Source organism: Panicum hallii, chromosome 2 (genome assembly GCF_002211085.1).
Source record: "Panicum hallii strain FIL2 chromosome 2, PHallii_v3.1, whole genome shotgun sequence".
NCBI lineage: Eukaryota > Viridiplantae > Streptophyta > Magnoliopsida > Poales > Poaceae > Panicum > Panicum hallii.
Window position 1 is genome coordinate 43498726 of NC_038043.1, and position 11511 is coordinate 43510236.

General features: G+C 49.6%; 1 pseudogene; it reads right to left on the reverse strand.

Annotated features, from left to right (window-relative positions):
* Nucleotides 1-5804: 5804 nt before the first annotated feature.
* On the reverse strand, nucleotides 5805-11178 carry LOC112881090 (annotated as a pseudogene).
* Between the last annotated feature and the right edge of the window lie 333 nt (nucleotides 11179-11511).

Sequence of the window (11511 nt, forward strand, 5' to 3'; positions counted from 1 at the left end):
TGAGTTATTTTCTGGGACTAAATATGTGACAGCCAATCTTTTTTTCCCTAAATTATGTGAGATTAAACTTAAGATCAAATCTTGGGAGCATGATGAGTATGAAACAATTAGAGAAATGTCTGCTGCCATGATAGAAAAGTATGACAAGTATTGGACTGATATACATGGTCTTATGGCTGTTGCTGTCATTCTTGATCCACGTCTTAAGATGACAATGTTACATGCTTGCTATATTGCCCTTTTTGGTGAAGAACATGCTGAAATTTATGTGACAGAGGCCCATGAATTGCTATCTGATTTGATGAAACAATACCATGTTAAAGAACAAGTCTTTGTTAGTACATCATCTAGTGGTGCTAGTTCTTCAGTTGATGCAGCTGGTGTGTTGTCTATTTTTAAAATCCTCGCTGCAAATAAGAAGACTACTAGCTTTGTTAGAAGTAAGAATGAGCTGGATCGCTATTTGGATGAAGAAACTCTTCCTCATGATGAGAATGAATATTTTGATATCCTTGGTTGGTGGAAGTTGGAGGGGACTCGGTATCCTATTTTGAGGCAAATTGCTCGTGACATCTTAGCTATTCCAATTACAACAGTAGCTTCTGAATCAGCTTTTAGCACTAGTGGAAGGGTTTTGAGTGAGCATCGCAGTCGTCTTACTCCTAAAATGTTGGAGGCTTTGATGTGTGGTCAAAGTTGGCTTCGTCGTACTCTTAAAGGTAGTACTCTAGAATGTATTTTTCATACAAGACGTGTAAACTGTAGCTACTAATATATGTGAAACTTGTTTGTAGATGACGGTGATGGAAGGGTCAACAGCTTCTGGTCATGTCTTGAAGACATTCAAGAAGAAATGAAGGCAGATTCTTGCATCAGCACTGGTGATTCCGACTAATGATTTCTAATATTTGCTTGGCTCAATTGGACTTTTATGTAATAATGATTTTGAACACGGACTCTTGTATGGTTGTATGCGTTTGTTTCTGTTAATGTTAATCATGTACTCATGTATGAGATTAGTTTATTTATTCCGTTAAATAAATGATGTTTACTTGCTATTGAAATGTAATATGTGCTTCATTTTCTAAAATTTGCGGGTACACGGGCGTGCCCGCGGGTACGCGGGTATCCGCGGATAGCGGATACGGGCGTCGTTTCATGCCCGTGGCGGGTTGCGGGCGCGGGTGCGGGTGCGGATTTCGGTTCGCGGATACGGATATACAAAGTTAATATCCGCGTGGGTTTTACCCGTTGCCATCCCTACTCAGCAACCACAGATTCAGGTACTATGCAAGTTTGATATTTTTTCAAGTTCTTGTGCACTTTTCATTGCTATAAGATACTTGATCTACTATCGGTTTTAAGGAAATGCTAGCGGCTACCCTTGGCTCACAATTCAATTTGCCACCTCTTCCTTCGCCTCCTCCTCCACCGCCGACTTTTGTACCATATGTGCGTCTACCGTCTCCACAAGTGGTAATTATATCGTATAACTTGCGATGCTTAAATTTTCTTATATATACATACTAAATAGATTTAACTTTGTCTATAATCAGGGTTCGACGAGTACTCATCCTCGAGGAGTTTCTGGCAGCCCGTCCACACCACCATCGACAGCGCGTAACATTTTTGGAGTTGACTGCGGCAGCGGATATAATATTACCCCTCCTTGATTTGTGTTTTCGCGTTTCGTTGACATATATATGTCATTTAGACTATGGATTTCATGATTGTACTTATTGGATGTATTTGATGATTGTGTGATGATGTATTTCATAATTCTGCTTATGTATATGTATAACTGCTTATGGATGATTGCGTTTCATAACTGCTATTATATGCAGCTGTTTTTTTAGCAGGATCCAGTATTTTCGTCGGCTCTGAGCCGATGAAAATACGACAATGATTTTCGTCGGCCTGGCTAGCCGACGAAAATACTTGACGTATTTTCGTCGGCCAGCAGTGCCGATGAAAATATTTCCATTATTTTCGTCGGCCTCTCAGACCGACGAAAATGTGAACATATTTTTGTCGGCCATGAAGGCCGACGAAAATAGAGTTATTTTTGTCTATTTTATTCCGTCGGCCTAATTTCGTCAGTCGGCCGACAAAAATAGCTATTTTCGACAGCTTTAGACCTATTTTCATCGGTTTCTGGCCAACGAAAATAGGCTATTTTCCTGTAGTGGTGACTGGTGGTGCTGGAGTGCGTGGGGTCGCCGGCGGTAGTGGTGTCGGCGAAGAGCTAGTCGCAGCAGGAGTCGTGGCTGGAGAGCGTGGCGCTGCCGGAGTAGCGGGCAGTGGGGTCGGTGGAGGCTCGAGGACTAGGGTAGGCACGCTCGGTGAAGAGAAGCTGCCTACCCCCCCCCCCCCAGCTCCCTCGAAGTGGACGTACTCGATCTAAAGACGTCGTACGTGGGAGTCAAGCCGTCTTCCGCCGCCTTGTCCCGAACCCATGCTCGCCCTTCGTTGAACACTACGTCGTGCGCCATGCGCACACGCTGTGTCTCCGGGTCGAGAATGCGGTAGGCCTTCGAGCCCTCCGCGTAGCCGATGAACACTGCCGGAGTGCTCCTGTCGTCGAGTTTGCCGACGTGGCCAAGCTCCTTGATGAACGCGAGGCAGCCGAAGACCCGCAGTTGGGAGACCACCGGCTTGCACCCATGCCAAGCCTCATACGGCGTCCTGCCATTGAGAGCCTTGGTAGGCGAGCGGTTGAGGATATAGACAGTTGTCACCACCGCCTCTCCCCAGAAAACAGCCAGCATCCCCCTCAGCTTGAGGAGGGCCCGAGCCATCCCCACAACTGTCTGGCTGCGCCGCTCGACAACGTCGTTCTGCTGTGGGTTGTACAGCGCGGAGTAGTGGCCTTGAATGCCCTCATCAGCGCAGTACGATGTAAATTCAGCCGCCATGAATTCGCCGCCGTTGTCGGTGCGCAGCACGCGTAGCTTGCGGCCGCACTCCACCTCCACAGCAGTCTGCACGTGCCTGATGGCATCCGCAGCCTCTCCCTTGCTGCCGACGACCATCACCCACATGTAGCGGGAGAAGTCATCGACGAGCAGCAGGAAGTAACCTCATCCTCCCGGTGTGGCCGATGTCACCGGGCCACACAAGTCCCCGTGCACGAGCTCGAGCTGCTCCTTGGCTCGGAAGCTCATCTACTAGGGAAAGGGGAGCCGCCTCTGCTTCGTCAACATGTAGACGTCGCAGAACTGCTCCACGTGGTTGAGGCATGGCAGGCCTCGCACCATCTCCTTGGCACTGAGCCACTTCAGGGCCTCGAAGTGAAGGTACCCGAAGCGCTCGTGCCACTGCCACACCTCGTCGTCCCGACAAGCAGCGAGGCAGAGGGGTTGTGCCACCTGCACATTAAGGACGTAGAGTCGATTTGCGCCTCTAGTTACCTTGGCAAGAAGGCGATGATGGCGATCCCAAAACCTCAGGACTTCATCCTTGATCTCCACGTGCGAACAGTTGTCATCCAGCTGTCTCAAGCTGATGATAGAGTTCCTCAACGCGGGGATGTAGTAGACTCCGGTGAGCAGCCAGCGCTCACCAGACTCGGCGGTGAAGATGACGGAGCCGACGCCCTTGATCTCCACGCTGGAGGCGTCCCCAAACTTGACGGAGCCTCGAACGCTGGAGTCAAGCTTGGTGAAGAACTCCCACGCGACCGGTCATGTGATGAGTGGCGCCGGTGTTGAGGCACCACCCTTCAGACTTGTCGTTGTTGGAGGCGTCGCCGAGAAAGGCGTGTGCCCTCGGCTCGTCAAGGTGGAGGAGAGCCGCTGCGGCCGATGCCGCTGGAGGTAGCTCGATGCTTGCGTGTGCCAGGAGCAGAGCCGGTTTCTCCTCCTCCACCTATGCGATGTGGGCCTGGCCGCGTCGTGGCTGTCGACAGTGCTTCCACCCTCGGCACATCCTCGCACCCTGTCCTAGGCGCCTCCTCGCGCCTTGCGCGGCTTGCCGCGCTTGCGGCCGCCTGTCGAGGAGGAGGGCTCCCCCTTCCTCCTGTCACCCTGGCAGGTCTCCCACTGTTCCCGAGTGAGATGGAGCTTCCCGCCAATGGTGATAGGCTCCGAGAGAGACTGTGGCTCATCGCTGTCGATGACCTTGAGGCGACCTATCACCTCCTCGATCGACATCGTGGAGAGGTCCAGCAGAGACTCGAGCGAGCGAGCGATCTGCTTGTACTTCTCGGGGACGCAGTGGAAGAGCTTCTCAACAGCTCTCTCCTCATCGTAAGTGTCGTCGCCATACTACACCATCTTCTTCAGCAGAGTGTTGAGACGGAGAGCAAAGTCATCAACGTCCTCACCTAGCTTGAAGGCCAGATTCTCCCACTCCTTGCAAAGTGCTTGCAGTGTAGACTTGCGGGCACGGGTGCTGCCGATGCGTGCCACAGCGATGGCGTCCCAGGTCTCCTTGGCAATTCGCTTCTTGGAAAGCGAGAACTCCATCTCGAGCGGGACTGTAGCAATGAGGGCATCTAGCGCCCGTCGATCCTCGTTGTACCGAACTGCCTCCCACATGTGCCGCACCTGGAGCCTTACCCTCATCACCGCAGCCCACTCGACATAGCTGGTCTTGGTGAGGGTAGGCCACCCACCGCAGGGGCCAATGTTCCTGACAACAGCCTGGATCCCGTGGTGACCATGGCACTGGTCCGGGGAGGGAGAGCCGCGTCGCCTATAAAGGCCGCGATCTCCGTCAACCCGGCCGCCGCCGCCAGGAGCGCGGTCGCCGCGCGCGTCACCGCCAGGAGCGCCGCCGATGCATCCATGCCTATTTGTGCTACCGCCACCGCGCCCGTGGGGGTGTATGGCTGCCCACTGCGCCGCCCGTTCTCCCGCTGCTTCCCTCGCCAGCTTGAGTTCCACGTCGGTGCTGCCATCAGCAGAGGCAGAGCTGCTGATGCTACTGCCACGTAGAGCCTTGAGCTTCACTGCCGTTGCACGCGCTGCATCCGCCGCCGCCGCTGCTTCCACTTCCGCCCTTGCTACTGCCAGTTCTGCCGCCGCCAGCCTTGACGCCCACGCCGCCATCGCAGCGGTCTCTACCGCCACTTGCTCACGTTCCTCTACCGCAGCGAGCTCGGCCTCCTGCCGGTGCCGCGCGCTCGAGGCGACCGAGTGCTGAGACTATCCTTCGAACATGGCGCGCTAGTAGGGGGCTGGTGCGTGGGGAGGAGGCTGCCTCATACGAGCTGCTGCCTGTCTGCGCAGGGGAAGAGGGGTGAGCAGGGACAGCCAGTGTTCCTGCTCTCGACTGAGGACAAAGGGAGGCGTGGGAAGGAGATGAGCAGGAGATGTTTAAGCTACAGGATAGAACGGCTATGATACTAGTTGTTAGTATCGAAACTCTTACTCTCATCGAGAGGATAATACTAGGAGTTGGAGCAATTTTCTGGTTTATTTCTCACACAAGGCCATACCAACCTAGGGGGTCGGGGATACATATTTATAGCTGGCTAAAACAGCCAAGCATATGCTGAGATGCTAGTCTAAAAACTAGTGATGCTTAGTCTAAGATGCTGTCCTGAAAACTTAGTCTAAGATGTTGTCTTACATGCTATCTAAAATCTAGTCTAAGATACTAAATGCTGTTGTGATAGATGTTGTCCTGATTGGGACAGCAACACCACCACGCCGAGGACCACAGAGGCCAGGCCGACGGTACAAGGACTTATCCCGTCACTTTCCTTTTGAATATTATTTCAAAGAGTCTCAGAAAGATTGAAGTCCAAGCTAAATTACAAATTTTAAGTCTCGGCAAAAGAAGGTAAGAATGCTCGTTTTTCATTTCGGCAGCAAAAGCCGTCCAGTGTTTTCAGCAGCTTCAGTTTGGTTGATCGCGGTGCGCAACTGCGCAACGTTTCCTGGTGCAGCGTCAGCGGGGAGCAATGGGAGCTCCACGGCCTGGACCTGCTCCTCTGGTCCTCCAAGATTTCGGACATCCGGCGGTGGCTCTACGTTGTCATTTCCTGCTTCTGGCCGTGACGCACCCCCTTCAGCTCCTCCGTCTCCAGGCGGTGGAGGATTACCTCGCAACTGGATAACCAGATGGCTATCTCTGCCGATGCGCCAGATGATACTCTCGTCTCCGTTGACATGGGCATGCTCAATAGCAAGTTCAGCGACTGCTTCTCGGACTTGCTCTTCTTCTTGCCTCGGTCGGAACCACAGTGCTGCGTTGATGATCCCCGCAATGGCCCACAGACCAATGGTTATGAAGAGCACTCCTATTAAACTGCTCCAGGTAACAACAGAGGCTGACTCACTGGCGTTTGCCTGGCTGTTGCAGACCAAGTCCCCTCCGAACCACTTCCGCTCAATGCCCATAATCTTGTCTCCTTCCGTCACCGTCAATATGGCCCTTGACACATCTGCAACGAGCGGAGAGCCCTTGGGGAAGACCTGTCACTCTTGTCAGTTGCCAAAGTCACCAGAATAAGATTCATTTTGAAACTTAAACATGCAAATACGACACACAGGAAAATCGCATTGCTTGTAGAACATCGGTGAGTCATACGTTTTGGACATTGTCAATTTCAATGTGTCAAAGCTACAAGCCTACAAGAGTGTTGGTTAAGTTCAGCTGTCTTTAAACTTTTAAAACGACATGCATTTGTGATGCGAGGCGGAAGTCAGGATAGAAACTGGTGAATCAGAAAGAAAAAAAACTTATAAAGCCAAATCCACCAGTCTTGTAAACACGACCAACAATACTGTGGTTCCTACAGTATTTGGACAAATACTGCTGCGACACCGCCATTCCAACTCCCTTTCATCAGAGCCTCAGCATACTGATCTGTTGTACTGTAATTTCTAATTTTGCGCTCCTCCACTTTACGGCTCTTCAGGAAATCCTTGACAAAAGAACAACCCTGGTAACCAATATAATCTCCATTACTAATAACTTGATTCAAGTTAATAACCGTTGGCTGGAGTTGTCATGCAGTCATCATGGAGGTCAAGCTTGCACTATAGAGTTTCTCCAGCAACCAAACCAGCAACACCAAGTTTATGAGTGCAAAGTTTGATAACCATTTCTTTAGTTTTGGCTCTGTAAAAATATATAGCACAAACATATCAGGCCAATGACTTAGGGTGTGTTTGATTTCAAATCTTACTAAAGTCCAGTATTACCAAAAAGTTTGTTATCACCAAATCAGTTCCCTGGGAATTTGGCATGGTTTGGCTACAAAATAAGCTTCGAAGCCAATGAAACGAGAATAATAGCCTCACTAAAATGTTATCGACATAAAAAGAGAATTTAATGTCTGGTCAAAGTTTCCATGTCTAATGTTGCAACAACAACGATTGCGTAAATTGGTCTCATCATATATTGGCTAAAATATAGAGACTATAATGTTAACATTTGTGTTTTGAACTAATCATGGTGTATGTTTCCAACATTCCATTTATATAGTTCCACAATTTATGAATTGCATTTTCTACATCCATATCAAAGGTTGTTTAGTATAAGAATCTAAGTACAAAAGAATAGTAAAATTTGCAAGCTATCCATACAAATGAAGGAGGCAGGTGCTTTTGACAATTCTGTTCAGCTCACCTTTTGGAACGGCAAGAAGTACTTGAAAGCTGAAATAAGCAATGTTGACAAGCTGCTTCCCAGCACTGCCACCAAAATCTCTGCTTTCCTTGTGCTCAACAAGCCATATGACAAAACCTGAGAACACAAAAACAGCGAAGAAGGCCACCCATAGGATTGGTTCGATAGGCTTTAGAAAAATCCACAAGCTCGTGCTCCAGTTCTCCTTCATGTGAACAACCATCTGCACTCCCGATTCAGTGTAAGGTAAAGTAAAGTCCACGTGCGAGGAGCGATTAATGATTATTGTGGTGTCCCCAACCATCGCATCATATTTCTGTTTCAACTGTTCGAGTTAATATGGATTGCTCATCTGTTTAACCTCATCTGCTTTCTTCCATGCTTCTCTTTTAGCCTACTATTGCTCTAAAAGAATCATATTGAACCTTACAGAAGAGATCAGGTCAACAGCACAAGTGCAACATAACATTTCTCTGCTTACCTTAAAGGAAACCTGGTGACATATCTCGCTGTACGATATGGTCAAGTTGGTAGCTATGTTAGGGTCCACAACAGGAACATACTCATAGGGGACAGCGTACGGCATCTCCTGCATAACAGCTTCAAAGATATCTATACAATATCCAGTCACATCGAATTTCCCAGTAGACAAATTCTTCTTAACATTCACGAATGGGTTAGGAGCAGGCTTTACTGGCACAGCAATCTTCAACTTCTTTCCAGCCACTGGCCACTCCCAACCTCTGGGAGGTTGTGCTGAACCACCAGGCCAAATCACTGTGTTCAGTCCAACATTATCACTTGCATCAGAAGAGGTAATCAGTTTCTTGGTTAGGCCAAGATCAGGTGTCCAGAACCCAATACATTGATATGAATTACCAATCACATTAAATATCTCAAATACTGATCCCTGCCTCTGGCCATCAACTAGGACAAATTCACGTGATATGCCTTGGAACCTGGTGGCTCGGATGGAATCAATAAGTCCTGGCCCATCTTGTGATACACCAAGCATACTCAGATCATTCGAGTTGTTGCTGTTCTGCGATGATGGCATTTTCAAGCCCAGCGTAAGGGGTCCAGCCTTCCTTAGGGCCGTCACAATTGCCCATGCTGTGTCATATGCCCACAGATGGAAAATATTTGTATTTGCTGGGTCAGGTGTTGCTGGGTTCTGTTGTCTGTACCGTGACAGAAATCGAGCAGGGAATGTGAGGAGCTTGTCCGATTGTGTAACATAATTGGAACATAAGGCCTGACACCAAGAACGCCCTGCATTGAATTGATCGGGTTTTCGTCAAGGGTGCTAAACATGTTGCCTACACTGTCAGTCACAACCCAAGCATAACCATCAGCAAGCATCTCAGCATCATGGGCAAGGACAAAGAGGCGTGCTGCAATGTTGAGTGACATGCACGACAAAGACTCGTGCTTGCATAGTCTTCAGCTTGTTAAGCTCCACTTTCATCTGATCATCAGCAGGAACAGAAGGGATGATGCTTCTGTATGGGATGTGTGCGTCAGCGTCTTGGAGAGCATCCACAAGATAGGGTACAATGCCTCTACCAAAGTCAGAATCCTCATAGATAAGTACGACTTGGCGCCAGTTGAAGTATTGGATCAGAGAAGCTATCGCAGGGACTTGAGAGGCATCATCCAGGGCAGTGCGAACAAAATACTTGGACTGGTTAGCTGACAAGTAGGGAATAGTGGCTGAATAAGAGACAAGATGGGTACGTTTGTCTTATTGCAGATACCAATGGTGAACCTCGCTTGCATTGACATCTTTGGCCCAATAATGGCTCGCACCTTGAAGTCCTTCAGGAGGTCTATTGCTGTAACATGAAAAAAGAAAATGGGAGGAGGGGGTTATTTAAGCATGTATTCATCTATTGGCCAACATTAGGGTAGTAAAGTAACCACATCAAACATGTTGGGCACCCTGTAGTCACCCTTATCAGTTTATCACTAAATTGTCTGCTTAAAATCTTAAGCGTTAGCCATAGTGACAAACTGAAAGTATTTCCTTTTCAATTTCCCCCAAGCAATGCCCTTGCTAGTTTCCTCTCAGCTGCTGTTAGCGCACATCCTGAATGATGCCAATAAAACTATAATTGGATCCATGCCATTGTAATCTGCACAGTTTTGAAAAATACTAAAACTATAAAATAAGGCGCGATCATTCTAATTGTTACACTGTCTAACACCCCGTTCACAATCCAAAGTTAAGATAGTTTATGCCACAATCAGAAATTCTGCATATCCTGCAAGAGCTTGTCAATTACATCCGTGTGGCGAAATATTCCCCGACGCACTCACCTCGCTGATACTGAGTGCTGGTAGGAGCCACAGATCCACCGGTACAGTAACGGCCTTCCGAGCCAGGACTGGCGGGTGAGCCTACTCCCCATCCGGCGTCCGCGCGCCGTCGCGCAGTCTGGCGCTCGACCAGCGGCGGAGTTTAGCCACACTGGGCACTGGCGGCACACTGCCCCCGCCCAGACAACTCCGCTCTCCCCACTTGAACATCCCTCCCCAAGCACCGAACACGCCCGGAGCTCGGGTACCCAAGGTTGGACGCACTCACGGTCACGGCGGCATCCCTTGGCGGCTTGCTGCATCCACCGGCCCTGACCACCCTCCGCCTCGCCGGGGCAATCCCCGCCGGTCGCTGGCCGTACAGGCGACCATGGCCCTTTTTTTTTAGAACACCGGGTTTATATTCATAAATATTTTTTGGTGGTTACATCCAGATTCTTACAAAGATACCCTCGAAAGAAAATAAAGTTACACCCAGTTCTTGTAAGTTCCTCCCGGTCCTCCTCGCCGCCGGCGATCGGAGCACACCGCTTGAAGCCGACCTCCTCCCCGACGAAGAAGCATAGATTTTTGATGCCGTCTTGAGCAGCAGATCGAGACCAACCTGATCCATCCTCTTCACATCGACGACGTCGCCTGCTGGAAACGCTGCACAGGTAGACAAACCTCCGATTTGCTGGTTGCTGGATCGCTGTCCTTTCGGACGAGGGGAGATCGACGACTGGATGATGATGACGCGCGGGATCTAGGGTGCCGCCACGCAATTATTGCTTGAGCGACGTCGTGTGGTGTGGGTCGAGCTAGTACGAGTTCCCCTTGCATGTCCCGTCGTCGATGACGGCGGTCGCGGGCTCGCGGCTGTCCTGCGGTCCTGCCTAGAGATGTAAACGGGTATAATACCTACGAGTTTTGCCAACCTATACCCATACCGATCATGGTGAATCTGTATCCATACCCATCCCCATACCCGCCCGCGGGCAGGAGTTCGTCCCATACCCATACCCACATGGGTAACGGGTACCCACGGGTTTCCCATACCCGCTGATTTTGCATTCAAAAGATTAAAATTTAGCATTAAATAGAGATTAAAATTCAGCATTCAAGAGAGATTCAAAATATCAACATTCGTACAGCTGGGAAGGAGTTGAGGTGCTCGGTTAAGGTTTGCTTCTTAATGGGCTTCTTGGGCTTGCTTCTTAATGGGCTATTTGTTGTGAGATTCCTGCCCTTGATCGGGTACGGGGGTAACGGGAATGGGTTCTTAGTTACCATACCCATACCCGTTGTACCCGATGGGTATGAGTTTTTTCCCATTTGCATACCTATAGTTACAAAATCTTACCCAAACGCGGCCCCTAACAGAGTATTTACCCGTCGGGTTTCGGGTATCGGGTACCCGTTGACATCTTTAGTCCTGCCTTGTGGTGCTGCAGGCAATTGGTTTGACACAGTAAGAGGGTCAGAGGGGAGGGAGAGTGGCAGGCCGAAGGCGAAAACACCTTGTCATCCTGGGCTGGTGCCTATGGGCCAAATCTGACTGGTAACAAGGTTTGGTTGGGCCGAAAAAGGCCTCACGGCTCTGGCCTAAACTTTGATGCGGTCCTGCCTGCT